Here is a 14804-nt window from a genome sequence, read left to right as displayed (position 1 = left end):
ATTACAACTACCAGACAGCTATCTATGTGGGTCCTATTGTTTTCTTTACATTTAACTAGCTCAGAATCAAATTTCTTTCATGCATTTTATCAAGCAACATAAAACAAATCATGTTTTAAGTAGTCCCTGCATATAGACACTGTATACAAAAACAGAATAAGATGTGCCAACTTCTGCTAGATGTTACGGGTAGTCCCTGATACCAAGCTGTTTTTCATAGAATATGTAGCAGAAGATAGCCTAGTCGGCCATCATTGGGAAGAGAGGCCCCTTGGTCTTGAAAACTTTATATGCCCCAGTACAGGGGAATGCCAGGGCCAAGAAGTGGGAGTGTGTGGGTAGGAGAGCAGGGCAGGGGGAGGGTATAGGGAACTTTCAGGATAGCATTTGAAATGTAAATAAAGAAAATATCTAATAAAATGAAAGTGGAAGGCAAAAAAAGAAAAAAAGAAAAAAAAAAGAAAAGAAATGATTTAATTTTCTGACATTTTCTCTACCACTACAGAAAACAGAAAAGTTCTGACATTACTATTTGATGACTGACACCCTTGGCTGTCATTGGAAAAGCAAGGCTACTAGATGATTAACACAGGAAGGAGACCAAGCTGTCCACTGCTGCAAATGAGAATGTTTATCGTAAAGCCAGCTAAAGTGGCCATTTGTCCTGTGATTTTCCATAAAAAGACACGTCAAATGTCTCTTCCAGAAACATGGGGGAAATTCTGTGACAGAGCCACAGTGAATGTGTGATACTCTGCTCTGCTCTTGTTCCCTGACCGACTTCCATCCTCAACATGTACCTCAGAGCTAGCCCATTACCTTCAGCATAAGCTCAGCATTCACTTCGAAAAGCAATCCAGTAAACAAGACCGATCGTTACAATAAGCATAAGAAGTCATGATAACATAACCTCTACATTAACCAGAAGCAGCACAGAATGACTCTTTACCTTCATGAAACCTCCATTTTATTACCTAAATTTTTCAGATCTAATAGTAGGTCCTATTGAATAGAAAGGACAAATGATCTGATTTAGACATACTTGGACTTTAATTGTATTTTTATTTTACCGAGACTAATTTTATTAGCACTTTTATCTTTCTTTATCTATAAAACTAATACAACAGTATCCACTAAATTGGTTCTTTGTGGAACAAATATATAATATATAAATAGAGATATAGTAAACTTGCCACACTTGATAATTATTAACAATAACTTAGCATGTTATGGTCTTTGAGAAAATGTTTTGAAGTCATGTGGCTACAGTCGGGACTTTAGGTTATTTTCTCTTACCAGCACTTGAGGTGCAAGTATTATATGACCCCTTAGAGGCTCAGTTTCTTCCACTGAGTAAGGACATACTGTAGGGCATCTCAGATGTAAGAACCATTTCATGTGTTATTCTTTCATCTCCATCTGCCAGGAAATGACTTTCACAGATTTATTTTGAAATCATCTATCATTAATTCATGATGAAGCCCACTATTCTTCATCTCATAAGCATCATTTCTGCTTCCTTTATGGGGATAAAAGAAAGCCAGAATGGCCTATCTCATTCTGGCAGTGTTCCAATCTGGATGTCAATGGTAAAAGAACTATCAGTGACTTGGAGAAGGGAACTATAGCAATCTTTTTTGTTATATAAGTTATTGATGTATAGATCACTTTAAAGTTGGTTTTAACAGTTATTTCTAACGAACTCATATCACTTAAAAGTTATAGAAGTTTTGTACTTTTAATATGTATATCTCTGATATTTGTGAAGCTAAAACTTGTGAAGAGAGAGAAAACTGAGTTTCTTCATCTGCCTTCTTCACACACTTTTCACACATGAGAAGCCTTCTGTGATTCCTAGATGCTCCTACCAATATTTGAATGACCCAAATCAAAAGTCTTTCCTTCACCATATCGCTTTCTATGACCTGTTTCCATTTTAGAGGATGTCAATATTCCTAATCTCTTAATTTATTATTAAGGCTCCAGGGTCTCTATTTTCTTGAGACCTTCAATCTGATCTTTTGTGATCAGTTTCTGTAGAGAGAAAGGAGCACTTCTAATTATACAGCCTGTATCCCCACTCCAGAGATTAGAAGGAAAAATGATGGTCTAAAGTCTAAAAAAAAAAAAAATCACATAAAGAAAGAAAGAACCCCTAAGATCAATGCCCCTGTATATCTAAGACATACTAATATATTCAACATTTATGTACCTGCTGCCTTAGTTTGCAGTGTTACATTTTCTGAATTATCATGTGTTGAATGGTACATTCTCATACTACTTTCCCCATATAGCTATCGTGTTATATAATGGCTCAATTACTTACTTGTGAGCATGGTTTCAATAAATATGCAAGTATATATGTATATACATATACATACATATACACCTGCATGGTTTACACACTCCATACACATATGTATATATTCTAATGTATTTAGATTGAAACCAGAAGAATGTTTTCTTGATCTTTAGATAGAGATTTTGAGATTATGTTGGGTAGTAAGAAAAATTGATTTCCAAGAAAAAAAAACTCTCCATTCATCATCCTTTTCTTTCTTTTTTTTCATTAATTTAATTTTTATTCACTTTACATCCCAATCACAGCCCCCTTGCCTCCTCTCTACCCAATCCCACCCTAACAAACCTTTCCCTTCTTCTCAGAGGAGAAGCCCCTCAGAGAAGAAGAAGGTAGCCCCACTTGATGTGTCAGAGTGGGGGTACCAAGCCACTCTGGTACACCAAGTAGTAGCAGAACTAAGTACAGTCTCTCCTACTTGATCCAGACAAGGCAGCCCAGTCAAAGTAAGGGGATACCAAGACAGGCAACAGAGGCAGAGACATCCCCTGATTCAATTGTTATGGAACTCACATGAAGACCAAGCTGCACATCTGCTAAAAATGTATAGGTTGCCTAGGTCCAGCCCGTGCATACTCTTTGCTTGGTGGTGTAATCTCTGTGATCCCCCATGGGCCCAGGTTAGTTGATTCTGTAAGTATTCTATGTGGCATCTTTGACCCCTCCAGCTTCCTCAATCCTTCCCTGCACTCTTTCTGAGATCCATCTTATGTTTGGCTGTGGACCTCTGCATTTGTTTTGTGGATGCATGCTGCTGGATGATGCCTCTAAGAAGACGGTTATGCTAGGCTACTGTCTGCATTCATAGCAGAGTGTCATTAATAGTACCAGGGCTTGGCTTTCTCACATGGGCTCTGTGTCTCAAGTTGGGCAGCCATTGGATGGTCATTTTCTCAATCACTGCTCTATCTTTATTTCAGCACATCTGTAGGCAGGACAAATTTGGGTCAAATATTTTGTGGGAAGTTTGGTGTTCTCCCTCCACTGGAAGACTCCTTCATTGCTGATGGGAGTACAAATTTGTTCTTCCACTTTGGGAATCAATTTAGTGGTTTCTCAGAACATTGAGAATAATTCTACTCTAAGACTAGTTATACTACCATTCCTCGCCATATATCCAAAAGATGTTCCACTATGGTGCAAGGACACTTCGTCAATTATGGTCATAGAAGCTTTAGTCATAAAAGTCAGAAACTGGAAACATCTTAGGTGTCCCTCAAATGGATAAAAAAAATATATATAGTGTATTTATTTACACAACCGACTATTTCTCAGCTATCAAAAAACCAAAGATATCCTGAAATATGCAGACAAATGGGTGAAACTAAAATATATTATCCAGAGTGAGGTAATCCAAACACAGAAAGATATCCAAGGTATGTACTCTTATAAGTGAACATTAGCCATAAAGTACAGGATAACAATTTTACAATCCACAGACACAAAGAAGCTAAATAACAAGCAGAGCTTAAGGCAGGATGTTTGAATCTCACTCAGAAGGGGAAACAAAATAGATGTCAAAGTGAATGAAGGGAGGGAACTGGATAGGAGAGGGGTTGAAGAGTAGAACTGGGGTGGGGATAAGCTCTGAGGATAGTGGTGGGGGGCTATGAGAGAGAATGGAAACTGGTGGGGTGGGCATCTCTAGGACAAACTGAATACCTGGACAAGGGAGGCTCCCAGGAGTCTATAGGGGTGAACACACTAGAGTCTCCTAGTAGCTGGGGATGTGAAGACTGACATGACTACTTCCTGTAGCCAGATGGGTCATTCTTCTCTTTCATCCTTTCAGAAGAGACATCAAACTCTTCTGAAGAAACCTATAGAAGTTAGGTTCATGTTCCCCTTGGTTCTTACAAGTTAACCCATTAACCTATTTTTTAGGAGTTAATAACTATTACTCTTTCTTTCTCTTCCCCTCTGTTGCCATCACTTTTCATACACACAAGTAACACATACTTTTACATATACAAGTGCACATACACTCACATTTACACATGCATGTATTTTTGTGTGCTTCCATCCACACACAACATCCCATATATAACAAGGAAAATTGCTTTGTAATAGTTAGTGGCTGAGCTTTCCAACACAAAAGTACCATACACATAGATCAAGTGTTTAGTTAATCTGTAGGCCATTTTAGTAGTCTTGCTAGTACTATTTTTATAATGACTTTATTTTGGCTTGGGATTTGGATACAATTTGCAAAACACAAGAAAATCAAGAAGAAGAAAGACCAAAGTGTGGATACTTCATTCCTCCTTAGAATAGGGAACAAAACACCCATGGAAGGAGTTACAGAGACAAAGTTTGGAGCTAAGATGAAAGGAGACTACCCCACCTGGGGAGCCATCCCATAATCAGCCACCAAACCCAGACACTATTGCACATGCCAGCAAGATTTTGCTGAAAGGACCCTGATATAGCTGTCTTGAGTGAGGCTATGCCAGTGCCTGGCAAATACAGAAGTGGATGCCCACAATCATCTATAGGATGGAACACAGGGCCCCCAATGGAGGATCTAGAGAAAGTACCCAAGGAGCTGCAGGGGTCTGCAACCCTATAGGTGGAACAACAATATGAACTAACCAGTACCCCCAGAGCTCATGTCTCAGCTGCATATGCAGCAGAAGATGGCCTAGTTGGCCATCATTGGGAAGAGAATCCCCTTGGTCTTGCAAACTTTATAAGCCCCAGTACAGGGGAACGCCAGGGCCAAGAAGTGGGAGTGGGTGGATAGGGGAGCAGGGCGCGAGGGGAGGGTATAGGAAACTTTCAGGATAGCATTTGAAATGTAAATAAAGAAAATATCTAATAAGAAATATCTCTAGTTTATTTTTCATGGTTTTCTATTGTCCCTACATCTTTCTAAACCAAAAAAAAAATTTTACCACTGCTTCCCTTACATCTAGTGCCTACACAAAATGGTAAATTTCAGATCTTTGTACACAAAGCACTTATCTATCTGAAATACTTCATTCTTTTATTCCTCAAAGAATTCCCCCTTAAGAGGAAGGAAGTTGAAGCTAAGCTCACAGCCTTCCTGCTCCAGCCCCTTAGGTATTTGGATTATAAGCATGAGTTATCACTGAGGCTCAGCAGTTCATTGTTTTACATATTTTTATTTATGTACATAATTTTTGGGTGCATACTCATGTACACATAAAATTTTACACATTTATGTGTGGTAGGGTGGAGTATATATGTACATGGCCTGTGTATGGATACTCAGAGGTGCCAGAAGAAGAATTTATAAGCAGATTTTAGCTGCCCAAGTTGGGTGCAGGAATTCACATATTGTCCCTTACAAGGGCCATTTCTCCAGGCTTTAACTAACCAGTTATTTAGGGATCACTATGAATGTCACCTTCCCCCTAACTATTAATGTCACAAATGACTGCTTATGTTCACCTTTTTACTTGAACTCTGCTTAAATACTTATTCACCCTACTACATTGATTGTTTTTGAGATTAAAAAAATCACATTCCATTGTTTATTGATCACGGGACATAATTAATAACCAATAAAACACTTTTCTTAAACAATTAGTTTGAAATAAAACTGAACGTTGAGAGCAACAGTGACATACCTCTGGATGCTTCTAGAATGGACACTCATAGTCATGCTAGAGGAGGAATTCGGTCTTCTGTATTATATCTTCAGGGGATGTATAAAAAATGTTGTGACCATTTGTTACATGAGTGGACTACAGCTAAAGTCTTGTTCCACTTAATTTTAGCCAGAGACCATCTAGAGAAGAGGGTGGTAGCACTCCCGAGTCTACATCAGCATCCATCTCCTATCTTCCACAACTCAAATGACAATCCATGCTCTTCAGTTCTAACAAATATCAAAGAGATATGTTTACCATATCTCTTTTCATCTTCTATTGCTCAAAAGCAGCAATGTGACCAACCAGAACTGATGTTATAGTCTTTACTCATGAGACTTCAGCTTAATTAAGTCAAGTTGATATAAGAGCAAGAATTTGTGGACAAAGGTATTTACATCTTGTCTTTCTAGTTTGCTGAGTGACCTCAAAAAGTCACTTCTTTTTCCTCTGGTTTCATTTCTACATCTTGTTTGTAAGTAGAAGTTTTCAGGGTGTTTTTTTTTTCCATTTCTGAATGGTAAGAACACAACAGCTTGCAGTGTAATTAGAGAAAATGTAGGTCCTCTGCAATAAAATTACCAATAAAAATGATAATTTTGGGAAACAATTAACTTCAATGAAACAGTGGGTTCGGCACACCCCTTGCCAGCATAGGAAGATGGCTTGTACATTCCTACTTGCTCTGGTATTAATCTATAGAGCTACAGAAAGAGAGCAGCTGTTGTAGTTTTGGAGAAAAATCAAACTCGGTGCTAATTTTCAATGACAGAAAAATATGATCATGGTAATTATGGCATAATTACAATGCCTTGAATCTAATTTTAGCATCATAGTAGAATAAAGAATGGAAAACCAATATAAAGGATGACAAAAAATACATCAGTCTTTTACTTTCTAAAGATAATAGGACTGTAACAAAAAGAAGTGTTAGTTTATGGGGGGAAATCATTATCTATAAGTTGCATTACAATGCTCTCCAAATTTTCTTTACTGAAAATCATTCAATAATTTTAGGCTAAATAAAATATGCAGGAATTTCTTTAAAACAGAAACCAAAAATACTTAGATAGTATACTACTTTGACTGAGGAGATGGCCCAGTGGTAAAACTGCTTACTATGCAAGAATAAGCATAGGAGTTTCCCAAGTAAGAGCTAGGCATGGGAGCATATGTCAGAAACCTAATGCTTGGGACCATGGAAGTTGGAAGCCAATGAATCCTAGGGTCTTGCTGGCTAGCCATTCAGTTCTAGATTTAGTGAGAGCCACTGTAAAACTAAAATGGAAGAGTGATATAAGTACACATATAAGCCTTAAGTCTTCAAAGATGCATGCACACGTAAGCTCATCAATAGCTGTGTCTGTACAATCGCATGTACATACAGTGCACACATCCATAAACACACGAAGAAAGCCTCCTGCTCTTGGTGGGAGACAATTATGAGCCCAGATGTATCCAAAAGATCTTTTCTTTTTTATGTTAAACGATTTTTGTTCTGCATGCTGATGTCCACATGAACATCAATCTAAAAATAAATTTATGAAACATAAAGAGCTGAAACTTTTGTTTCAAGGAGAATCAAGCACCCTGCTCCTCAGAACTGAGCAACATTTCAGCAAATCTGAAAAAAAAAATGATGTGAAGAAAGAACTAAGGAGAACACACATTTAAAACCTTGTTTGAAATCTTGTATCAGGTATAGAACTGCAATAAAAGTTCTTACTTGTAAGGTTCTTATAAATCATGACTATTATACTGCTAGTTTGGTAGTTCGGAATCAGCGTTTTTTATTAATTTTTATTTATTCATCTCTCCATCAAGTGAGGATTTTCCAAAATTTCTTCTTATAATCAATCACTTTTATAAGTATCAATGGATCTGCTTCAGAAAAATAAGGATGGAATTTAAGACAGGAGTATAAATCACTTGTGCTGTTTGTTTATTTATTTATTTGGTCCTTTGAGATCACTGGTGGCTGACCCACATGCTAGGTGATACTTAAAAGTATAATCTTAGGTTTACAACTCAACAAGGACTCAAAGCTGTATAACCAGACCTACCACTTTCTAGTCATTCTTTCAACTACATATACGTGAAGATGAGCAGAGGCATATCTACACATGTTATATTTAGCAAAGGAAGTCATGTTTCTCTTATTACTCTGAACAAAAAATTCACATTAGTTCTGGACTATGACAGTTCTCAAGCTCTATGACCAAAGTGTGTGAAGGTGAAAAGAAGGCAATGTAGGGAGAGTTATCAATTTTCTCCTTTGCATCTTTAGCCTACTAGGCTTCATGTTGAATACTTTGCATTGCCTTTATTAGAAGCATGAAAATATTCTTGGCTTAGAATTTTTACTTTTTTACAGAACCAACATAACACAGATATAAATCTAAACATCCCAAGATGCTTGTAGAAAGCAATCACATTTTTGCAAATAAATTAAATAATGGCACTAAATCTTGGTAGTATTTGGAATTTAGGGGTTTTATTCTCTGCTTTTACATTGAACATGCAATTCTATTTGAACAGACTTCTTTCTTCTTTTCTCTTCCTTCACCCACCCAAGTAGTCAGCTTCCTGGATTTTCTGCCCTTTCACACATCACAAGCAGTCCATCCACAATAGACTAAGAACATAAGATGGGATGTGTTTTTTGATTGCATATTTTTCCACATCTGTGCCCCCTACTCAACTTCAATCTGATATCTCTTTCCTCAAACATAAGTAACAGCAACATCAGAAGTTAAATAGAGGCAAAGAACAAACATTATTTTGAAACAAAAGTGATCCTTGATTCTTAAAAATATTCTAACATACACAAGCTTTCCCTAAAAGAACAGGAAATGTCATGAGCTTTAAACTTTCCTAAATTTGGCTGATATAATTTCCTCTGTGAATAACATCCCTGACTTCATGGCCAACATTTACTTCCAGAAATGCATGAACACAGCTTCTGGCAGTCATAACAAGGACAGACTTTGGTTGTAGGATTGTTCAGAGCAGACTTCATTGAAGAGGGTGTTGGATTGTTTCTTTCCACTTTTTGGCTGGAAGATCACTTGCTGCCTTCCAGGCAATGAAACACTGGGTTTTCTTTCAAAAGAAAGCATTTAAGGACTCCTTCAGATAGATTGACCCTCCCCACAACTCCACCCATGGCCTAAGGCTTTCACTTGAGTTCCATTTAGGTCAAAATTTACTATCATAAAATTATACACTCAGACGGAACATAAAAAAATTATTTTTTGCTGACATTTTACTCCAAACTATTTGTTAAAGATGAGCTCCTAAGGCCTGTATGACTTAGATTCCAGTTTGTTTCTAGCCTATTCTGTTGAATTCACAAATGTATCCATTCTCTTTTCATACTGTCACTCATCAAACATTCAATGATATTTCAGAGACAAGCTAATGCAGATTATGTCTATGAAGTGATGTTGATAGTATAGATAATAAATGCATGGGTAACAAATATTATAGCATGCTATTATATAATATTATATATATATATTCCATTGGGATGTGTATGTGTATATATATATATGTATGTATATATATGTGTGTGTGTGTATGTATGTATATATATATATATATATATATATATATATATATATATATATATGTGTGTGTGTGTGTAAATATATATATTCCATTGGGATTTTGGTTGTTCAAGGTTTATCCTCTTCATGGCACACTGTAAAAACCTTAAAGCATCATAAGAATAAAAAAAAACAAATCCTACAACCCACACCTGTGTCTATATTTGATATACAGTTTATCTATCTATTAAGGTATTAAGCAATAAGTGAGAGCTTGTTCTAATCCTTACAAGCCTCACAAATAGGATAATAAAACCATACAAAATATATCAAAGAGAACACCCCTGACAAAAGTAACTTACATAAATATATCAGAAGTACAAGTCAATTCTGCTATTCTCAGATTTTACTATTTATTTATTTATCCCACTCTGGTGACCCTTCTCAGTATTTCATGAATTATTCTCATTTTTATTTCAATATCTTCATGTTCTTTTCTTTCTCATATTGTTTAACTTATGACTTTATTTCTTGTTTCACTATTCCAACCATCATTAATTTCTTTTGGTACAACACATAGGTTCTACAGTGACACATCGTTTTCTGTGCCAACTTATTCCATTCTCAATAGCCATAACAGTATGGTGGGCTGAAAATAACATCATGTTACATTTTTAGATGAACGATTGCATTCACACATTATGTCATATAAGATATTGCCAAGATCATGATATGAGTTATAATGTATTGATGAAGCTGTAAGGCGTAAAAAAGTCAATACATATAAAACTTTAAAAATTTTGCCAGAAATGTCATTAGAGCTCATCAATGTTATACATAAAAGTAAAACTTGAATCAAGATTTTATGCAAGTTTTTTTGTTATGGTTTGGTTTTTTGTTTTTTGGTTTGTTTTTTTTTTTTTTTCGTTTTTGGTTTTAATATAGGAATAGTTCAGTTCCAAATTCTGCCAAAACTCAGAGCTTTTATTTAGTTTTACTTCTTAAACCGAATTTCATTCTGTGATATAAATGTACTTTACTCAAATAGATTAGATAAGAAAATCCTCCTGCCATATAATAATCAAAACACTAAATGTATAGAACAACAACCAAAAAAAGAATATTAAAAGTTGCAAGGGAAAAAGTCCAAGTAACATATAAAGGCAGAACTATCAGAATTGCACCCAAATTCTCAACAGAGACTCTAAAAGTTAGAAGGTATTGTAGATCATAAGAGGCCACAGATGTCAGCTCAAACTAATATACCCAGCAAAATGTTCAATCACTATAGATGGAAAAATCAAGATATTTCATAATAAAACTAATTTCAATGAAATTTTCCACAAATCCAGCCCTATAGAAGATACTAGCTAGGTAACCCCAACCCAATGGCTAACTGCACTTAAGTAAATACAAGAAATAAATTTTTTCACACTATGAAAACCAAAAGAAGAGAAATACACATAAATACACATACACACATACACGTACACACACTACCACCAATATCAAAATAACAGGAATTAATAATAATCATTGGTAATTAGTGTCTCTCAACATCAGTGGACTCAATTCTCCAATAAAAAACACAGGATAACAGAATGGATGCATACACAGAATCCAATCTTCTATATACAAGAAATACATCTCAGCAACAAAAATAGACATTACCCCAGAGTAAAGGCCTGTACCAAGCAAATGGTCCTAAGAATCAAGCTGGAGGAGCCATTTGAATATACAATAAAATAGACATTCAACCAAAACTAGTCAAAAAAGACAGGGGAGGACACTTCATAATCATCATCAAAAAAAAAAAAAATCCACCAAGAGGATGTATCAATTCTAAACAACTATGCCCTAGATGCAAGGGCACCCACATTCGTAAAAGAAACATTACTAAAGCTTAAATCACACACTGAACCTCACACATTAATAGTGAAAGACTTCAACACCCTACTCTTACCAATGGCCAGGTCATCAAGGCAGAAACTAAACAGAAATATAGTAACTAACAGAAGTTATGATGCAAATGGACCTAACAGATATCTATAGGGAATTTCACCCAAACACAAAAGAATACACTTTCTTCTCACCACTTCATAGAACCTTCTCCAAAATTGACCATATAATTGGGCACAAAGCAAGCCTCAACAGATGTAAGAAGATTGAAATAACCCCTTGCATCTTGTCAGATCACTGTGGATAAATACTGGACTTCAAGAATAGAAACACTGGAAAGCATACATGCTCATAGAAATTGAACAAGTCTCTACTCAATAATCTTTGCGTCATGGAAGTAACAAAGAAAAAAATTAAAGTCTTTCTATAATTCAATGAAAATGAGGGCACCACATACCCAAACTCATGGTACACAGTGAAAGCCATGCTAAGAAGAAAGTTCATAGTACTAAGGGCCTTCATAAAGAAATTGAAGATTTCTCATACTAAAGAATTAAAGAACACTTGAAAGCTCTAGGAAAAAAGAAGCAGACATATCCAAGAGGAATAGACTGTAAAAAATAACCAAACTTAGGACTTTAATCAATCAAGTAGAAGAAACAAAGAGAAAAATACAAAGCAAATACAAAGAGATGATTCTTTGAGAAAAATCAACAAAATAGACAAATCCTTAGCTAAACTAACTAAAAGGCAGAGAGATAGTATCCAAAGTATCAAATTTAAAAATCAAAAGGGAGTTATAACAATAGACACCCATGAAATTCAAAGAATCATTGGGTATTCCTTCAAAAGCTTGTACTCCACAAAATTGGAAAATACAAATAAAATGGATAATTTTCTTCACAGATACCAATTACCAATGTTAAATCAAGATGAATTAAACTATCTAAATAGTCCTCTAAAACATAAAGAAATAGAAGCAGTCATTAAAAGTCTCCTGACAACAAAAAACTTAGGTCCAGATGGTTTTAGTGCAGAATTCTACAAGACTTTCAAAGAAGAGCTAATGCCAATACTTCTCAAACTATTCCACAAAATAGTTAGGGGAGCAGGGCAGGGGGTGGGGGGCTTGGGGGGACGGGGAGGGTATAGGGGCCTTTTGGGATAGCATTTGAAATATAAATGAAGAAAATATCCAAAAAGAAAGAAAGAAAGAAAGAAAGAAAGAAAGAAAGAAAGAAAGAAAGAAAGAGAAAGAACATTGCCAAAATCATTCTATGAGGCTACAATCACTGTGATGCCTAAACCACACAAATACTCAACAATGAAAGAGAGTTTCAGACCAATCTCTCTTATGGAGACAGATGCAAAAATACTTAGTAAAAATACTCACAAACCAAGTCCAAGAATACATCAAAGCATCATACACCATGATTTAGGCTTCATTCCAGGGATGCAGGTGTGGTTCAATATATGTAAATCCCTCAATGCAATCCAGCATATAAACAAACTGAAAGGAAAAACCACATGATCATCTCATTAAATGCTGAAAAGCCTTTGACAACATCCAACACCACTTCATGTTAACTCTTGGAGAGTTCAGGGATACAAAATTCATACGTAAACAAAATAAAGGCAATATACAACAAGCCAAGAGCCAACATCAAATTAAACAGAGAGAAACTGAAAGCAATTTCACTCAAATCAGGGACAAGACAAGGATATCCACTGTTTCCCTATATTTCTTTTTTTTTCTTTTTTGTTTTTTGCTATTCATTTTTTCTATATTTTCAATATAGTACTTGAAGTTCTATTATAGCTAGAACAATCAGACAATTGCAAGGAGATCAAAGGGATACAAATTGGAAAAGAAGATATCAAAGTATCATTATTTGAAGATGATATGAGAGTTTACATAAGTGACCCCAAAACTCTACCGAAGAAATCCTATACCTGATAAACCATTTCAACAAACTAACTGGGTACAAACTTAACTCAAAGAAATCATTAATCTTATTTTATACAAATCATAAATAGACTAATAATAATGTTAAGGAGATGATATCTATACCTCACAATAGCTGCAATAATATAAAGTATCTTGGTGTAACTTTAATGAAGGAAGTGAGGACCTATATAACAAGAATTTCAAGTCTCTGAAGAAAGAAACTGAAGAAGATATCAGAATATAGAAAACTTCCCATGCTCATGAATCAGTAGGATTAACATAGTGAATATGGCCACCTTACCAAAAGCAATCTACAGATTCGATGCAATTCCCATCAAAATTTTAACACACTACATTACAGATTTTGAAAGAATAATTCTCAAATTCATATGGAAAATAAAAAATCTGGGATAGCTAAAAACATCCCAAACAACAAAAGAACTTCTGGAGGTATCATGACCTCATGCTGTACTACAGAGTAAGAGTAATAAAAACTGCATGATACTGGTATATAACCAGACAGGTTGATCAATGAAATTGAATTGAAGATGCTAAACTAAGCCCACATACCTATGGACACTTGATTTTCGACAAAGAAACCAAACCTATAAAATAAAAAAGGGAGAGCATACCAAAACTATACAATAGAAAGGGGAGAGCTTCTTCAACAAATGGTGTTCATAGCCTCATTATTCCTAATACCAAAAAATGGAAACAAATCATATGTCCCTCAACTGAAGAATGATAAAGAAAACATAGTTCATTTATACAATGAAGACTACTCAGCTATTAAAATCAAGGATATCATGAATTTTGCAGGGAAATAGTTGGAACTAGAAAATATCATCTTGAGTAATGTAATCCAGACACAAAAAGACACACATATATATCTTCACTTATATGTATTCACTTATAAGTGGATAACAGCCTGAAAGTACAGGATAAACATACTCTAATCCAAAAACCCAAAGAAACCAAATAACAAGGAAGAGCCAAGAAAGGGAGCTTGAATCTTTCTCAAAAGAGGAAATAAAATTAGAGGTAGAGGGAAGAAGGGAACAGGGTGGGGGGAGGAGATGAGAAGGAGAACAGCGTGGGGGTTCAGGGAGAACAATGGAGAAAGAACAAAACTCAGAGGTGGGTGCAGGGGGCAGTCATCTCTAGGACAGAGACATGAGATCAGGACAGAAAAGTGATAAGCACATCTATGAGGGTGACTGTAGCTAGGACCCCTAGCAGTGGGGGATTTGGAACCTGAAGTAACCACCTCCTCTAGCCAGGAAGGACTCCCAATGGAGGGATAAAGACAATAAACAACACTCCCACAAAACCTTCATCTCAATATAAGTCCTGTCTATAAGCTATGCAAGAGACAAAGATGGAGAAGAGACTAAGGAAATGGCCAATCAATGACTGGGCCAAATTAATACCCATCC

At 35.7% G+C, this 14804-nt stretch overlaps 1 long non-coding RNA gene across 3 annotated transcripts in view; it reads right to left on the bottom strand.

The window, feature by feature from the left end:
- Positions 1–14804, bottom strand: part of LOC110311057 (uncharacterized) — a 187242-nt gene that overhangs the window by 157656 nt on the left and 14782 nt on the right. For 2 of the 3 annotated variants that reach the window (XR_015045551.1, XR_015045550.1), the window contains one exon: positions 12814–12930. This is a non-coding gene — a long non-coding RNA (uncharacterized LOC110311057). Of the gene's footprint in view, positions 1–6364; positions 9076–12813; positions 12931–14804 lie in introns of those variants that run through there. The other variant, XR_003834997.1, reaches the window with a different exon arrangement.

Source organism: Mus caroli, unplaced genomic scaffold, assembly GCF_978045245.1.
Source record: "Mus caroli unplaced genomic scaffold, Mus_caroli_1 scaffold_16, whole genome shotgun sequence".
In the NCBI taxonomy this organism is placed as follows: Eukaryota; Metazoa; Chordata; class Mammalia; order Rodentia; family Muridae; genus Mus; species Mus caroli.
This window is presented reverse-complemented; position numbering and strand designations above follow the sequence as displayed.